The sequence below is a fragment of the Mus musculus genome, chromosome 6 (assembly GCF_000001635.26).
Source record: "Mus musculus strain C57BL/6J chromosome 6, GRCm38.p6 C57BL/6J".
NCBI classification, from domain to species: Eukaryota; Metazoa; Chordata; class Mammalia; order Rodentia; family Muridae; genus Mus; species Mus musculus.
In genome coordinates this window covers 94,178,467-94,196,829 of record NC_000072.6, presented here as the reverse complement: position 1 = coordinate 94,196,829, position 18,363 = coordinate 94,178,467, and the positions used below count along the sequence as shown (strand labels likewise).

General features: G+C 43.1%; 1 protein-coding gene and 2 long non-coding RNA genes across 33 annotated transcripts in view; all 3 read left to right on the top strand.

Moving 5' to 3' along the window:
• Gm52867 overlaps positions 1 to 8,865 on the top strand; it is a 39,890-nt gene extending 31,025 nt beyond the window's left edge. The window contains exon 2 of the long non-coding RNA XR_003956333.1: positions 824 to 8,865. This is a non-coding gene — a long non-coding RNA (predicted gene, 52867). The remainder of the gene's footprint in view (positions 1 to 823) is intronic.
• Positions 1 to 18,363, top strand: part of Magi1 (membrane associated guanylate kinase, WW and PDZ domain containing 1) — a 608,477-nt gene that overhangs the window by 87,100 nt on the left and 503,014 nt on the right. The gene's annotated exons all lie outside the window — the stretch shown is intronic.
• The window catches only part of 4930511A08Rik (RIKEN cDNA 4930511A08 gene), a 104,520-nt gene that overhangs the window by 40,613 nt on the left and 45,544 nt on the right, over positions 1 to 18,363 (top strand). The gene's annotated exons all lie outside the window — the stretch shown is intronic.

Genomic DNA, 18,363 nt, shown 5'->3' with positions numbered 1-18,363 from the left:
GTACGGATGCAGACATTTTCAGACTTTAGAAAGGTGATGAGTTTATTCTGTTTTTTCCCCCCTATTATCTTGAGCATGTGAGATTCTTCTCTGTCATTTAATGAAGTACAGGGGGTAGAACACTGACACTGAATTACGCACTCATCCGTTTTAAGTGTTTACTTTGAATCATGATCTTGCTAAGTTGCCCAGACTTAGGTAGCCAAGGCTGGATTCCAATGTGGGTCAAGGCTGCTTCTTTGACCTCCTGAGTAGCTCAGATTGTGATCCTTGCTACCAGAACCTGGGGTTCTTAACTGCATTTAGAACACATGTACCTACCACACTTTTGAGTTTTCTGCAGATTTGAATCTTATAGTTGGTATAGCTCAAATTGTCAACACAGAGGGATACAGACCTGTCTGAAGAGCATTTAGCTGCTTTAGGAAACTGTTTCCTGTTTGCTGTGACGTTCAGATCTCCTTCTCATGCAATATCAGGATCTGTTTCCTTCAGGAACTGCACAAAGTAAAAGCTGGGGAATTGGTTTACATGGCAGTAGGTGCACACTGATATTTGGAAGTTACTCAGCACAGAAGGCCCCAGAGTACCAAATACACACAGTGCAGAAAAGGGGCCAACTTCTCTTTGACTGCTGGCTGTAAATTGACATTAATTTATATAGAGTAAGTAAGATGAAAACACCTTATTTGAATTATTTAGAGATTGCCTGGCTATTATTCTTGCCCCATTTAAAGTTTACTTGAAAAGCATACTGTGTAAAATCATCAGCTGCTGTATCCCTTCAGTATCTACCTTTCACCTGTACCTTCTTAATCTGCAGGTGAAAACGGAAAAACAAACAAACAAACACACAACAGAAAAAGCTTTCAGTGCCTGCATGTTTTCTCCCATATCAATTGAACTCTTTCTGTTTATCATGTTCTGCCGTACTTGGAAGCTGCTGTTTATGTGGTGTGCAGCACACACGTGTGCATGTGCATGCACGACTGCCTGCATCGTTGGAATGCCATTTTCAGGTAACAAGTTCCTGAAAATGGGCTGTGGGCACATGATAGAACCAACTCACTGGATTCCACTGCCAAGACAAACAGCAGTAGCCCTGTTGGTTCCTGCTGAATCTCATTGCCACCCTGGCTCTGTTTCTCACTCATGTGGAAAAGCTTGCTGAAATTCGTACCTCACGGCGTGGGTAGATGAGGACGGACCCAGGGTGGAGCGAAGTTTGAGTATTCCCAATGGGGAGATGCCTGGTGAAATGTTGCAAAGCGCGAGTGATTTCCAGCAGTAGCAGCCACTAGAGAGAAGGATTGAGGACTTGTGGTTTGCAAAAGTATTTCACCTTGGGCTCCTTGTGGCATGAAGTAATGAGCCAGCAAGAAGGAGAGAGAAGTCATGGGGATGTAAGAAGAGGAAGTCTGTCATGCTGGAGTCTGGCCGAGGAGCAAGAACTCCAGTGCAATTAACATACCTTGTAAAGGCGGCAAACACGGAGTTTGTTATTCATTGTATATATAGGCACTTTGTGTTAAATAAACTATCAGTGACCTAGGCTGAGTGTGCATGACCTTGTGTAGGACCCGATTCCTTTCCCCAGACATTGCCCGAGCACCTTAGTTAGGGTTTCTGTTGCTGTGATGAAACACCATGACCAAAAGCTTGGGGAGGAAAGGGTTATTTCAGTTTGCAGTTCCACCATGTTGTTCTTCACTGCAGGACAGGAATGTCAGGGTAGGCACTCTGGCAGGAACCCAGAGGCAGAACTGATGCAGAGACCATGGGGGAGCTGCAGTGATCTGGACCCTCTCTCAGGTTGCCCCCACACAGTTCAGTGTAGTGGGGACATTTTCTCATTTGAGATTACCACTTTGCCAATGATTCTAGCTTGTGCCAACTTGACATCAAAGTAAACAAGCAATGTGCTAAGGATCTCAAAGTTGAACTGTGCTTATGGTAGAGACATATGCCCTACCCTGTTCTCCTCAGGAGCCACCAATGAGAAGGTACTAACCTCAAACCCCACCTAGATTATACATGCCTATTAGAAAAACGAAGTGCTGTGCCTCTCCCTTGAACCAAAATCCACACCTGGGTTGTCTTACTTTCCTCTGAGCACCCCCTTTTATCTTAATTCTCTTGCTTCAATCTGTATTCAAATATCTCTAATCTGCAATCTGCATCATAAACTGGCTAACCCGGAAGAAGCCATAAATCCTGGTTTGACCTGAGCTGAGGTCCCTGAAACTCTAAGGGAATTCCTCAGGCTGCTAAGGATGGCAGAGGGGAGCTGTGCCTCTCTCACCTGTACCCGTGAACGCTGTACCCGACAGTAGCTCCTTTTTGTTCTTTCCTTGTCTCTGCCCTTTTTGATTTCTAGTTATGGCCTTCAGTTCCCCGGGAAGGCCATACTTCCAGGGGTGGCAAGCATGCAGAAAATGCTGAGAGCCACCCCAGGGGGTCCTCCTACTGTGGTATCAGTTGCTTCCATCCCCTGCTAGTGCCCATGAAGGCTGGCCTTACGGTCCAAGCCAAAGAGCTGCTCAGGTGTTCTCCTCCCTACTGAGGGATAAATTACAACATTGGGATATTTTGATTCTGGATTAAAAATAGAACATTTGATAACTGCAATTAAACTACTGAATTGTAGCTGTACTCCTCTACACCACACACACACACACACACACACACACACACACACACACACACACACACCTGTTATTGGTTCCTTCAGCAGGTTTTCCCAGATAGGCACTCAGGGCATTTTCCTAGCATGGGTGGATGTATGATCCGCAGATGAGTGACCGCAGACTCTCCTGGGTGGTCGTGCTGGGTTTAAGCGGCTTCTTGTGTCCACTCTTGCCAGGACTTTCACAATCAGCGTGTTTGGGAGACATTGGCCAGAGAATCTGCATGTCAAGAAAAGCCTCTCCAGCAAATCTTTTCGTGAACACTCATGTCCTCCCCTCCCATTGCTTTCAATTTCTCTGTTGCTTTTCATCTATATTGGAACATGGCAAAGCCTTGGATGATATTCTGTCTTCTGTGCCCCTCTTCCAGACAGTGCTAGCTATTGAATGTCCTGGGTCTAGTAAATGAATTATTATATAATGAATACTTAGAGCCTTTAAATATGTTAATAGTACAAAATTGGTGCTCCCCTTCCCAAGCTGATCTTGTAAGTGAAGGTGATTCTCCTGCCTTAGCTTTCCAAGAGTTGGGATTACAAACATGAGCTTAAAAGTGTGTACTTTCTTTATTATATAGCCATTTCCCTATTGTGGAATATCTCCCCCTGCCCCCTTCCCACATTCTCTTAATTTGTAATGATGCAAGGAGTTGATAATTTGGGCATGGTACCTTTTTGGGAAATATTCCCTTGTTGAGTTGTAGGTTCTTTCTAGAGCTATTTCTTGTACAGAGAAGGTATAATATTTAAATGGGGTCTTTTCATGGCATTGGAAAGACATTAGCATTTATATAGCACTTTCTGTCTCTGTGATCCTACTTGTTTAACTAGTATATTTTTCAAATTGTAAAGCAATTCCGAGTCACTTTTTATTACATTTCCTTAAGCACATTAAAAATGGATGAATGGACTCCTGACTTCTCCGTGCTGCCTTGTGTCATGCATGTGATCAGGCACTTCCTTGGTCATTCACTTTCAGATGGACCCAAGCAGACTGTTTTGTTTTTTTTTTTTCTGAGACTTCTCTTCTTTGCTTGAGGAAAGAAAATATTAACCTTTGATGCTTTGAGCTATATAATTCTTAACACTTAAAAAAACACTGTAAAAATTAAAAAGCCCACTTAAGAAATAACTTAGGCATTTTGAGTTCTGTAGAATTAATATTCTTAAGATGCGTACTCTCATTAAGGTATGAAGAGTTAAAGTGACTAACCACATTTGACCATAAAGTCTTTAAATCTCAACACTCCCCATGCAAAGCTTTGTTCTCAGTTGGATGAAATCACGGCTGTCTGGAGCAGGTCCTCCTCAGGGGCTGCCAGCTAGAATGTATGGAGAGTGTGGTTAGACATGCACCTACAGAAGTGTCTTATGGAGGAGGGACACTTTCACCAAATCTTTCTTTTCTCCCTCAAGTTGTGAATGTTTTGAGAGTTCAGAGGCAAAAAGGAACTTTTAAGAAGACCATTTCTCTGTTCCTGGCATCAAAACAAACATGCAACACTGTGAACACTATAGTGAATAGAAACAAATGTGTTACTTTGTACCTCAAGTAGCAGCAGAAAAAAGATGGTTTGTAATGCTTTGGACAAAAATCCAGAGCCTCATGCATGCTAAGCCAGTCTTCTGCAACAGTGAGATACATCCACCCTAGATCGATATTAATTGTGCTAATCAACATCATCTACTAATTACTATGTGCCACCCCTATTACGAGTGTTTCCTAAATACTGGTCCTGAGCAATCCATCCCTTTGGATAGAGATGCTGTTATCCATCCCTGTTCTGTGGATGAGGAAGGTGAGACTTTGATTAACATTCTGCTTTATATACAGCTGAACTGTGAAGGAACAAGGTAGTTACTGTATATGAAACCTTGATTTTTGTGTTAAAAACATTTTTAAGGGGTTGCTCAGCGATTAAGAGCACTTGTTTCTCTTGCAAAAGTCTCAAGTTTGATTCCCACTCACTACAAAGTGTTACATAACCACCTGTAATTCAGGTCTCATGGAATTTAGACCATAAGAATTTATTTTATATATATGAATGTTTTGCCTGTGTGTGTGTGTGTATGTATGTATGTATGTATGTATGTATGTATATATATATATACCACATGTGTGCCTGGTGCCTCTGGAGTTCAGAAGAGGACAGTGGATCTCCTGGAACTGGAGTTATCAATTGTTGTGAGCCATCATTTGGCTTCTGGGAACCAACCCAACCAACAAGTGATCTTAACTGCTGAGCTATTTCTCCAGCCCCTTGATATTATATTTAATAGTATTAGTAAGGAAAATATGACTGCTGTGCATTAGGGTTGGAGTCCTACTGAGTGTTTCTGGCCTCATAGAAAAATGGCAGGAGCAGAAGAGTGCGTTCAAAGTAAGAAGGTTCATTGAGAGTGACAGTTCTTCTAAGCATAGGTTGTAGGCCAGTTATCTGGCCACAGCATATAATGTCCTACCAATTAGTAAGGGCTTTCTCTTCCCTCTTTGTGTGTGCGTGTGTGTGCATGTGGAGGTTAGAAATCAACCTTGGATATTGTTCCACAGGAGCCTACCATGTTTTCTGAAATAGAATCTATCATTACCTTGGAACTAACCAAGTATTCTGGGCATCATGGCCCCTGAGCCTTAGGGATCCACCAGTCTCCATTTCCCCAGAGGTTTTCCAGTGACACCACTACTATGCACAAGCTAAATCCTGATTCTTATATTGTGTGTTGCCTCTGGGTTGGGATCTCTAAGTACTTTGCATATAGTTTTGTTTATGTCTCTTTAATTCAGTGAAGGTCATAATGGTATGCCAGCTTTAAAAGTAAGGAGCCCGTCTCAGTGTAAAGTGACTGGACTCTTGGCTGTAGACTAAGCTTCAGGTCCCCTGTCCCTCCAACCCCCCATTTTTGGTTAAGATCCTGAGTTCCAGTATGGTAGTAGAAGGGGGTAGAGCTGTGATTAAATCACAGGAATGCAGCTCTCAGGAAATTAGTGCCTGTGTACAGACAGCATCGACAGGCTTCTGCTCTTCCTGCCGCATGAAGGCGCATTGAGATGGGTAGTAGTTGGCAACCCAGAAGAGGTCTGTCACCAGAGTCTGGCCATGCTAGCCGCATGACCTCCGGGGGCATATCTGTAATTCATTGACTCTCAGGCTTTTTGTAGTAGCAGCCTGGACCCATGAAGACAGCCTCCTAGCTTTTATGGAAGCATGGTATGTGGTATAAATCAGCATGCTTAGAGGGTGATCATTCCTGGGCTTGTTTTCCCCAGGAGTTCTACTTTGTTTGGACTAAGAACTAAGAGCCTGGAGAGGTCCTTTTTGGGTTCCTTGGTCATTTTTTCTTGAACTTCTAAAGCAAAGTAAATATAGATTTATTAAGGAAAAATGAGAATGGTCTCCTGGGAGTGGGAGGGTCCCTGGTCAAGCCTTTCCCTTGTTTACAGCATGTGGTTAACAAGGTTATTATAGTTCTGATACCAAGGGACAGGACAGAGGACAGTTAGGCAACTCACAGTCTCTGCCACACTGTTATTTTAACATTTTGATTTTTTTTTTAAATTTTGGTCACCTTTATTCTTCTGTAATCTCTAGAGAGAATAGTAATGATGAAAAAACTTGATATGATGGGAATAACCATTTCTCAGATGGCCACAGTGTGCTACTAACATTGAGAGAATATGCGTAATACCAGCTCTGCTTCCAGCCCTCCTTAGACTTCTGCATACCATTGCCTGACCGGGTGGGCGTTTCGTTACCTTCCAGTTTCTTTCTCACAGTGTCTGGTGTAGTGACCACCTACCTTCAGGGCAGGTGAGAGGAGAGATTGGTATTTTATCTAACTCCTCTCTCTCCTAACTTCTGGTTTTGATGGGTCTGCAGTATAATGTTCACCATTGCAATACTCTCTCTGACTTAGATCACAGCCCATCTTTAAGGCCTCTTTAATGTTTCTGCAGGTTACTTTACATTCTCCAGCCTGTGTTCAGAACCAACTTGAGTCATCTCTGCTTGATTCTTTGTACTTTGCCCAGAATTAGTACTGGGGGGTTTTGACCCCCCACCCCCACCCCACAGTGTAATCATGGAAAAAAAAACACACCAAAAATAGTCATGGCGTTAAAGTGCAGTTTGCACGTTTTCTAACACTAGAGATTATATGGCTGCGTTGCTTCCTGTCTGTAGTCACGAACGTGTGGAAACCTTCAGGAGCCATGAATTCGACTTTGAAAAAAGAGATGCACATAAAAAGATTCTTTGTGTATCACTCTAGAGACACAGGAAGTTCAAAAGAGCATGGCTCATTGATGATCTGGCTAGCACTTTCCATGCACTGTGTAAGTTAGTTTAAAGTAAGAGCAGGCATATTTATATTTTTCTCTTAAGCTACATAGTCATAATAAAATTATTTTGAAGAGGCCACGAAAACAAGCAGCAGGGCTGGTGTTTACATTAGAGACCTTCCCGAATGAAGGCACGCAGGGCAGGATACAGCTGTTCCTGCTGTTTACCTACAGGGGTTGCATCCTCACCACACAGTCCACAAGGCTGGGCGCAGTGCCCTCTGCTAAGCCTTTCCTTTTGTCTCTGAGGACCTTTCCCCTTGTGCTGGGCTGGTCTATCAGAATGGAATGGCTTTAGTGATGTCTCATTTCAGGAAATGTTTAATGTGTCTCAGGAAAACTATAAATAAGTCTCATGTCATTGTTACACCAAAGAACACGTACAGCTGTTGGCTTAGATAATTAGGATGTCCCACCTGTGATGCTTAGACGAGGTTGTATCCAAAGAAGTGCCTGCATAATGTTATTTTCATCTATTTTATCCAGTGCATGAAATTGCTCAGCACCACATGAGAGTCTCAGGTGTCACATGTTAGTCAGTGGGAAGGTTGTCATTTTCGACAGTGTTATCTTGAGATCTTAACGGTGATTTTGTCTATTTTTAGTCTGTATGTAGCACTTCAGTCATCTTGACCAGGAAAGTGAGAGCAGAACTCTTCATTTGTTTTAAGGGCCATTATTAAACAATGTAGGGTCTGCTTGTGCAAAACCATGGGTTCTGATTTATTTAACACACCACCCTCAACTCCAAGCAGCAGCAGAAGTAGCGCCAAGGAAAAAACCAAACCAAACCAAACCAAACCAAACCAAACCAAACCAAACCAACCAAACAACAACAAAAAAAACCCCAAAAAACCAAAAACTAAACAAAAACAAAACAAACAAGCAAAACTCATTTTAAATAAGTCCTGTTCTCAAAAAAAGTTTTTTTTTTTTGCTTTGGCTTATGATTTGATTTAGTTTAATTAAAGTAAAATAAATTGTTCCTGTCCATTCAAGTCCTAATCTTTTTTTTTTCCTTTTTAAAGATTTATTTATTTATTTATTATATGTAAGTATACTGTAGCTGTCTTCAGACTCTCCAGAAGAGGGAGTCATTACAGGTGGTTGTGAGCCACCATGTGGTTGCTGGGATGTGAACTCAGGACCTTCAGAAGAGCAGTCAGTGCTCTTAAGCACTGAGCCATCTCTCCAGCCCCAAATCCTAATCTTAAGATCTCTCTTTTTATTTGTGGTTTAGAAACTTGAAGCAAAAAGACTTTTTTTTTAAAGAAGTCCTCTAAATCCTAGGTTGACTTCTGACTTGCTGCGCACCCAAAGATTACCTTGACTTCTAATCTCTAGTTCTCAAATTTGCCACCACTCTTCGTCTATGTTTGGGTTCCAACTCAAGGCTTCATGCATGCTATTTAAGCATGCTAAAACTGAGCCATAGCTGTGGCTCAGAAAACTCTTAATAGGTTAAAATTTCCATGTTGTGTGTGCTTGAACTTGATAGGACAGATGATGGGTTTTTGTATAACATAGAAGATATTTCTTTAGATTAAGAGAGTTGGTCAAACAGTCCTATTGTTTTTTTTATGTTTGAGATAGAGTCTCTCTATGTAGCCCTAGCTATCCCGGAACCCACTTTAGCAGGCTCTAAATCATAAAGATCCACCTGCCTCCCCAGCTCCCCAGTGCTGTGATTAGAGGTGTGGGCCACCACGCCTGGCTGAGCTCAAACACTTCTTAATAGAGTATTATTTTGTATACATTCTCTTGATTTTGAAAAACTGCTCTTTCTACACACACAAACACACACACACACACACACACTACAGAAAAAAAAAAGCCAACAGTAACAAGAAGTCACATCTTGGTTTCTAGTAAAGTGAATGCCTGGTCTCTCCTATTTATAGCTCTTAGGGGTTCACTTAATCGTCTAACACAAGAATGTTCACTAAGTAAAAATGCAAGCCCTTTTAGTAGTTTCTACATTTTATGTGTGTGGGTTTTTTGCCTGCATGTATGCCTGTGTACCACACATATAGCTGGCACCTGTGGGAGTGGCACTGATCCCTTGAAACTGGAGTTCTAGACAGTTATATGCTGCTACGTGGATGGAATCAAATCTAAGTCCATTGGAAGAATAGCTAATGCTCTTAACTGCTGAGCCTTGTTTCTAGTTCCTACAATGACTAATTTTGATATATATTTTTTGTAGTATTCTCTCCATTTTTTTTTTTTGTCTCATGCAGTACTGCACTGTTTGTTAGAATTAATTATAATGGAGGCAAAAATAAACTAGGGGCTATGGGGTAGATGGAGGCTCGTTGCTAGCACGCCTGTTTAGCATCTAGGAGGTCCTGGCTTTGCATCCCCAGCACCCTCTCCCCTTCCAAAAAATAGTCTTAAAAACTTCCATGTAGCAGGTACAGCAGAATGAGTTGTGGTCATGCATATCCAATGCAGGCCATACAGGAAACCCGTGTTCATGATGGACTCATGCTGCATAGGCTGCCTGTGGCTCTGTGGTTGAACCACTAGCCACAGATTGGCCAGGGGAGGGCTACCAAACCTAAAGGCAAGTTCCTATTCAACCTGTTAGGTCACCTCCAGGAACAAGCTGACTTATAAACCATTTCCTGGTGAGCCACATGGGGAGGGAGAGGATTTCCTGAGCTGAACCCAGACTGTTGTTACTCAAAACACACCAAGACCCTAACCTTGAAACATCAGAAGCAGAAGGGCCAGGGCTCTTGGCCAAGTGTCACTGCTGGTTGTGACTCTGCTGTCCGGGGATGGTTCTTGGATCTCAGAATTGATTCCAGCTCCTCAGCTTCCACTTTTGCTCATTCACCTTCCCTGGTCTCTGATGGAGACCAGTGGAAAGTGCCTTTGGCAAGCTGTACAGACTCAACCCAGCACCCGGAGGAAAGCTGCTGTGCAGAGACTTAAAGGGAAACACCCAGTTAGATCCAGCTTGTGCTGAGTGTTCTGTATCTTGGCAAGGCAAACACCGATTGTTTCTCTGCTCGGCTGGTGGATCAGCACCTTGGTGTCCTTAGCTCCTTTATCTCTGTGTTTATTCACACGATTTTCTCTGTTTTCTTTACCACTTAAGTGGCAATCAAGGTACAAAGTCCTTTGCTGGGTTTCCGCATCATGACTCACCCACGTCTTCCAGTGGACTCTCTTTGGATGTAATATATGGAGCTAAGTGAGAGGAGGTTTGTGGTTAACTCATGGGTTACCAGCAGCTTCTTAAACAGTGGCTATCCTGAGTCTGCCATTTTTTTCTTTGCATTTTGTAGACGAGTCCTTTCATCCTACTGTTATCTATAATATTTTAATATCCATAACATTTAAGTGACAGACTTGGTGCTGATGGGCTTTGATACTCCTCCATGTTGGCCCCAGGGGTTGGGGTCCTTTTAGTTTTGCATCTAGGCTTTTTTGTTGCTGACTGATAAGTCCTGCAAAACTAGGCAGCTTTGAAACAGTGGTTCGTCATTTCTCATGATGATGCCACATTGGCTGGTGAGAGAGTTCCTGGCCTTGCTCATCTGCTCTGTTTGATCGGTGGCTGACTTGGAAGTTCCTTCCAGTGTCTGCCCTTTTGTCCTCCCTAGCACTCAGCTTCTTTTTCACTGTTACTTTTCTCTTAGAGGTAGGACAGGCTTCCTTGCTTGGTGGTTTCAGATACCGTTCCAGAAGACTGACCATCGGTCAGGTACAGATTGCTGGGGAGATTGAGGAAAGAGGGTCACAGTTTGTGGGAGAACCCCATCTCTAACAAAAGAAAATCTACACAGTAGTAAGTTTGGCAGAGGCGAAGCCTCTTGAGTTTCCTACTACACAACTCACCTGTGCCACTGTGGCACCTCCTGTTCCTCAGGGCCCGTTCTGTCCTCACGTGTTGGAGAGGCTCATTACAGACTTTACCCCACCCAACTCTTAGAGTTTGCACCTCTCACATGACAATCACGTACTTGCTTTTAGCTCTGAATGCCCCCTTCCTCCGCAGTTTTTGGCCCGGAATTATTGATTTCTCTCCATCTGGAATATTCCTTATTGCCTATTATTTTTTGAGCTAGTTGCTATATATACTTCAGACTTCCTCCTCAGGGCGTTTTCTAAGGGTGTTCCTGATGTGACACCCTAGATTCTGGGAAACATAACCCTTCCTAATAGTTTCCTCTGTTTTTCCTTTAGAACTTGTTTTTTGTCTTTCCTGAGAAACTCGTACTGTGTCCCAGGGCAGAAACAATGGCTGCCTTCCCAATGGCCTGTCTACCACCCATGACAGTGGCTACTTAAGTACATCCCTTAGTTTATTTGCTTAGAACATAACTTCACTGTACCCTTGGAATTGCTCGTTCTTCTTAGGGTAGCCTCTGGCTCCTCCCCCCCATTCCAAGGGAACTTTCAGTGTCCACCAGGGTGGCCTCAAACTCCCAGAGATCCTCCTGTTTCTACCTCTCAAGTGTTGGGATTAAAGGCAAGCACCACCTTCTCTGGCTGAAATCAAGTCTCTTGGCAAATAGCCTCATGAGATATCCATCATGGAAAAAGATCCCTCATCTTGATCAAGTCTTCAGGGGACTGTAAACTATGCCAGGGACTCCGGATGAAACTGTGTGGGATCACAAATGATAACCAGTATAGTCACTGCTGCACTCTGCATGCTCTCTGGACTCCAGGGACAGCATGTATGAGTGGATTACTCAAGTTGAACTAAGAATGTTTCTAAAGGTCGTTATTGAAAGAAATGTCAACTTCCCTGGATTCTCATTTTTCAATGGAACATGTATTTGGTTAGAGCCTAAGGTAGTAGTATTTCCTCTTTCAAATCAGCTGTTTATAAGATTATTTTTTAGTAGATTGGATTAACTGAGAAAATGTAGGATAATGTAGGATACTATAGGGTAGTACTTCATCTAAACCATATAAAGAGCCAGTTTTTATTCCAAATGGTAGCCTAAGTGGAAAGAGACTTTATTAATAGAGAACTCGGAAGGGCTAGCTGGCAAGGTTGGAGTAGGATCTCCTGAAAGGTTAGAACATAGAATAGAAAGTTATGAGGTGTCTCATTTTATCTCTTCTCCTGATCCCAGGCTTTCTGACTTAGGCCACTTTCCATTCTGTAACTGTCTGGTGTCCCGCACCTTCTTACTCTGAGTTAGTTAGCTGATTTGGTTTGGAGTGTGAGGCCTTTGTTTGGTTTGGGTTCTGGGGATTCAGCCCAGGGCTGGGTGACTTCTAGTAAGCACCCCACCACTGAGCTTTATGCAGAGCCTCTGTTGTGGTTTGTGGTGTTTAGCTTGCGAATGGTAGTTGTGGTTTTCATCTTTTACGGTGTTCTTGCACCATCAAAAGGATTCAAGTTGCTGAGGAGGTGGTGTTCTGCATTGTCTTGTGTGGATTGCCTCGACTCTGGAATAGATGTAAACTCCTTTTCCTTTATTGTGTTCTCTGTCTGTGCAGTGGCAGAGTTCCCTGGGTTTGCTGGGGTGGAGGGAGGGGCACTGCTCTGCATAGCAACTTTGTGTTAGATGGAGAAGAAAAGATAGGTTGCTCGGAGGAGGTTGCTCTCTCTGTACACAGGTTCATTGTCACAGGTATTTGTCATTGACTGCTGAAAGTGATCTAAGACAGACTTGCAGGCCCCACTCACATATTACCATATTCCACAAGGCTAACGCTGACTGCATCTGTGATTATAACTGTTTGGTTCATGTTGAGGGTGCTTCTGAATACAAGAGTGCATTGTCTCACTTACAGCCTGTAATGACAGACACATCACAAGTGGCCGTTTTCCTTACACCACAGCTCCCATTGTGGTTGGATTTTATTTGAGAAGGTAGTTATTTTGGAAAGAAGGAACTACACCTTCCAGCCTTAAAAGGCGACCTTGCAAGTTTTAAGTGTTTAGAACCTCAGCCAAGAGACTAGTTGCCTATGAACTGCAGTTTCAGAATCTTTCCAGGTGGAAGGACACAGTTGAATGGAGGGACCAAGGCCAAGCTTTTGTTATGGTGGCAGTGCCGGGAGAGGAAATGAGAACAGTTGGGATTCCTGCAGGCTGGAGGAGCAGTTGAGTCTGGGAGAAAACAATGCATTATTTCTTCCCACTCGCCCTTGACAAGTGGCGTCTTCTAGTTTCAGTGTAAGCAGCGCTCCTGGTTCAGCCTGAAAAACTACTTGTGAATTCACTGTAATATCAGTGCCCAGATTCTATCCTCAAGAGTATTCCAGGGGCGTGCTGATTGTTGGCTGATTGCCCGCTCTGGGAAGAGAGTCGTGCTTGCCCAGGTCCACTGTCAAAACACCACCGCCGTGGCCGGTGTTACATAGGTGGCGACTGTTATCGCCGTGTGCAGAGCTGGGAAACATTGCACACAGTTGGTTCCGCTGTCAGTGTGAGCTGGCTCTTTCCACAGGGAGATAGATCCTCATGCAGCACATTACAATGACGAAACTCTAATAATATGAGGACCATGGTCATGCATCAAGTTCTTTGGTACACTTTGTCTTACTTTTTCAAGTAGGACTTTTCAAGATAGGGTTTCTCTGTGTAGTCTTGGCTGTCCTGGAACTCACTCTGTAGACCAGGCTGACTTCAAGCTCAGGTACCCACCTGCCTCTGCCTCCCAAGAGCTGGTATTAAAGGTGTGCACCACCACCTCCTGGCTTACTTGTTTTGGTTTATGAGACGGTCTTACTGTATAGCCTAGTCTGGTTTCCAACTTGGCGTCTTCCACCCTCTCCCTCCACCTGCTAGCATCATAGCATACGTGTCCTATTTTTTTCTTAGTTGGTCACCATAATAGTACAGAGAGATAAATGCTGTCTGCTCTCCCAAACTTAGCATGGTCTCTATTTAGTCCCAGCAGCTTGTATTTTCCATTTGCCCATCTCTCTGAGAGTCAGATCTGAGTATGAATGGAAGATCTGAGACTGCAAAGTATTTTGCTCATCTCATAGTCAGGATTTGTGATCAGTAAAATATGCGTAATTAAACGTTCAGTGTCAGGTTCGTTTCACCTACACTTTCTCTTTTTCAGTTGTAAAGAGTCCACCGTATTTTCAGAAGAATTAATGGACTCATGCAGTTTACTCAGTATCTGTTACGTGCCTGTTTTACATTGCATGGCTGGATCAGTGGACAAAATAGGGAAACAACCATATCCTCCAGGGGAAATTGGGCCAACTAATGTATGTCAGAGCAGTTTATGTGGTCCGGTGGGGGTGGGAAAAGAATGCTAGGGGACTCTATACAGAGGAGGGGCCTGGGCTGCAGTTTTAAAGCCAGAGATCATATTACTGTAATAGCTTAAGTTTCTGATACATCACATTCCTGATTGCTTTTTCTCAAAGGAACATGGTATGCTCCCTGAACTCAGGTGTAGTTTGCTGGCCCCCTCCCAGGCTGGATCTCTCTGCCTTCCCTTGATTATTGGTCAGTATGTAGCCTAACAGCCCCTGTCTTTTCTAGGCCCCTTGTTACACTCCCGGCTGGTGTTGATCTGGTGGTCAGCCTAAACCCCTTTCCACAGGCACACCTCCCCACCAAGCCGGCTTTCCTTGCCCAGTCAGTTTACTGTTGACTCATTGGAGCTGGAAGTAGTACTTTATCTCTGCAGTTTCTCATTATACAGAATCCTGCTGGGACCCATTGATTTATTGCCAAATCACTCTTCATTTGTGTCTCCCCGAGTTCTTGATGCCATTTGAGGATGGATTTTCATAAGCAGAGTCACACCTTTTAAAGTTCATTTTCCCTGAATGTGATGTTTAGAAGGATCCTGTTGATGTCAGTAAGTCTCTAGCCCTATAGGAAGAAGGGGTGGGGAGGGGAGAGGGAGGAGAGGAGGAGCCCATTAGGACAGATGGACCTGAGTGTTGGAGCCAGCACAAATATTTTTAGCTGGAAATGATTAACATTCTGTTGCTAACATCTTATTCATCTTTAGTACCACAGTCTGTTTGGATTAAGAGGAAACCCTCCTTATCATGGTGTAATACAATTTCTTTTCAGCTTTAATCTATACAAGTAAAAGTTCCTTTGGATAAATACAAGACAACAAAAATGGCCTTCAAGTGTGACAGATTATGGGTTTTTTTTTTCAATGTCAGAATCTGGTTAATACTTGCAGAAAACTGCGTGATCATTAGTAGGCAGGAAGCCCATTAAAAGCTCTGGTTAGGAGGCTGCAGAGATGCAATAGATTAGAGGCAGGGTAGTCAGCTCAGGAGGAGCAACACTCAAGGTTGGCCTCTGCTCTGTGCTCTCAGGCACACATGTACACCGCACACACGCACACACAAGTGAATATATATTAAACTGCTTGTAAAATATGTAGCATTAAAAAACCACTTTAGAATTATTTAATTACAACCATATATATATATATATATATATATATATGGTGGCGAAAAGTAGGAACTTAGGAGCCAGACTCTGGATTAGGATGCATTTTTTTTTTTTTTAAGAAATTTGTTTGTATGATCACAGATTTGCCATATTTGGTGCTTCAATTGATTTGTCTGCCAAATGTAGATAAAAAATATTTACTCAGAGGGTTCTTGTGAGGATGGAGAAGATCCAGTAAAAATGGTCACACCTATGAAAACTGCTCCCTTTTGGGAGAGAGGGGTAGCCCCCGTGTTTAGCAGTCCAGCATGTCCTAATGGTCATGGGCATATTCCTTAGTATTCTAGCCCGCGGAAGTAGGAAGCCGACTCACAGAGTGAACAGTTCTTTTGTTTTACAGCTCTGCCTGGGGATTGTGGGTCCCTGGCTCTTGGTTGTTTATACTTGCTCTTGTTGGGCTAAAGTGAGCTGTTTTTATGCTAAGTTTGGGCAAGGTGCCCTTTATTGTCCTTGGGTTTGACCTTTACCCCACCTTCTTAAGTGCTACCAAAAGTACCAGAAATACCACCTGTACTGAGGCCTTTTATCACTGTGGAATTATATTCTAGAGGAAGTGTCAAGGATGGCTCTGTGGATGAGGAAATAGAAATCTAAAGGGGCTTAATCATGCATTTGAGTTTTCTTTTCTTTTACGTATTCATTCACTCACTCACTTTGGAAGCACACTCACATAGCCCAGGCTAGCCTCTAACTTACTGTAAGTAGAGGATGACCTTGAACTTCTGATCCCGCTACTTCCCAAGTGCTAGGGTTATAGGTGTGGTGTCTGCATCGCACCTGGCTATGAGGCGATGAAGGTTGAACTGAGGCCTTGGTGCATGCTGGGCCAGCACTCAACCTGGCAAGCTGCACTACGAGCGATGACTTCACTCCCGCCAAGTCCTGATACGATCGATAAACAACCTCTGTTGCAGGTGAGATGTGTGGAGGGAGATCAGGTAGACACAGTCCTGGGGCTGCACATCCCACCATGAACTTGGTAGGAACTATCCGGAGAAAGAAAGTGCCCACGGAGTAAGAGTGTCTGTGCCAGCCAAGATTAGGTGAATACCTAACTGGAATACATAAAATTCAGATGGCTTACTATTTGCAAAACTTCTTAGAGATTTTGTGAATAAAAATTCACCAAGGTGCTTTAAAAACACAAACAAGAGCCAGCTTATAAGCAACACTTAGTTATGTGCCTGGCATGATTCTGAGCTTTTGAATGGTGTGTGTGTGTGTGTGTGTGTATGTGTGTATGTGTGTGTGTATGCGTGTATGCATGTATGCATGTATGCATGTGCCTGTGCCTGCCATGGGTGGCATTGAGTGTTTTCATCTATTGATCTCCACTCTAGTTTTTGAGATGTTTTCTCGCAGAACATAAAACTTACACACTAAGTGAACTGGCTGGCCGTGAGACCTAGGGATTCCCAGTGCTGACATGACAGGTGGATGCCCCCCTGCTGGCTTTCATGTGGGTGCTGAGAGTCTACAGTGCAGTCCTTGTGCTTTCACACACTGCTCTTTCCCACAAGGCATCTCCGATGCCCCCTGTTTAGCACCTATTAACTCACAAACCTCACAGTAGCCTTGTGAGGTTATTCATTTTTTTCTCATGTGTTCTATGAGGAGGCTGAAGTTGGGGTGTATAGGATGTGGGGTTTCTAAATGGATACCCTGAGACAGGGTTGTAATTAGCAACCACTCTGGAAGTGCTGTGGGGATATCCTAAGCAAACTGTGACTGACATTGATGTGTTTTTTAATTACTTTTAGAAAAGTCCCTCAAACAATGCATTTCACTGTGATATTTTCATTCATCTATGTCATTAAATTTTCTTTACATTTGTCCTACCCCTGGGTAATTTTAGATGCAGATGGCATCACTGTGCCTTCCTGCAGTGTAGCATCTTGATTTCCCCTTAGTATCCTTGCTGTATAGAAACCTCTGTCTGTCTGTCTGGTGTGGTCGGTCTGTCTGTCTCCCTTCATCCATCATCTATCTGTCCATGTCCATCCACTCATCTACTCCATCCATCTATCCATCCATCCATCCATCCCTTTTCCCCATGTATGTGTGGGTGGTATGTGGGGGGTGTAGATCTGAAGTTGACCTGGATATCTTCTTTGAACATTCTTTAATATATATTTAATTTGGTTAATTATATATATTTAACATATAATTTAACTTTTTATAATTTTAAAAATTTATTCTTTGACAGCTTCATATGTGTGCAGTGTGTCTTGATCCACTGAATATACTGAGGCAGGGTCTCACACTGAACCAAGAGCTCAGGCTGGTACTTTGTTTTTGTTTTAAGGTTTATTTATTATTATGTGTAAGTACACTGTAGCTGTCTTCAGACACTCCAGAAGAGGGGGTCAGATCTCATTATGGATGGTTGTGAGCCATAATGTGGTTGCTGGGAATTGAACTCAGGACCTTTGGAAGAGCAGTCAGTGCTCTTAATGGCTGAGCTCTTTCTTCAGCCCCCCCCCCCCCACTAGCTACTTTGTTACAGAAATTCACTATCTATGCCTCCCTCAAATTGGAATTGTAGATGGGCCCCAAGCCCACCCAGCTTTTATGCATTTTAGTTATCTTGTGAGGTCAGCACCTTTTTAAAATCTCTTTTATCTGCTGGGCCATTTCTCCAGCCCTTTCTTCCGTATCTCATGCTAAAACATTTGGAGCAACTCCTTGTGGTATCTGTTACAGGCATAATTTTTCAGTTTCGTAGTGCCCTGCATGGGGGTAGGGTGTCTTTTTACTATACTGACCAGACATTTCAGTATCTTGAATGCAAAAAAGTTTGGTATGTGGGAAGATTTGATTGGGGCTTGTAACCCAACTTTTGACCCATGAAGGAACACACGATTACACAAAATTGTGTAACTCTTTTAAAGCTGCAAAGATGGGAAGATGAGCGTTTTC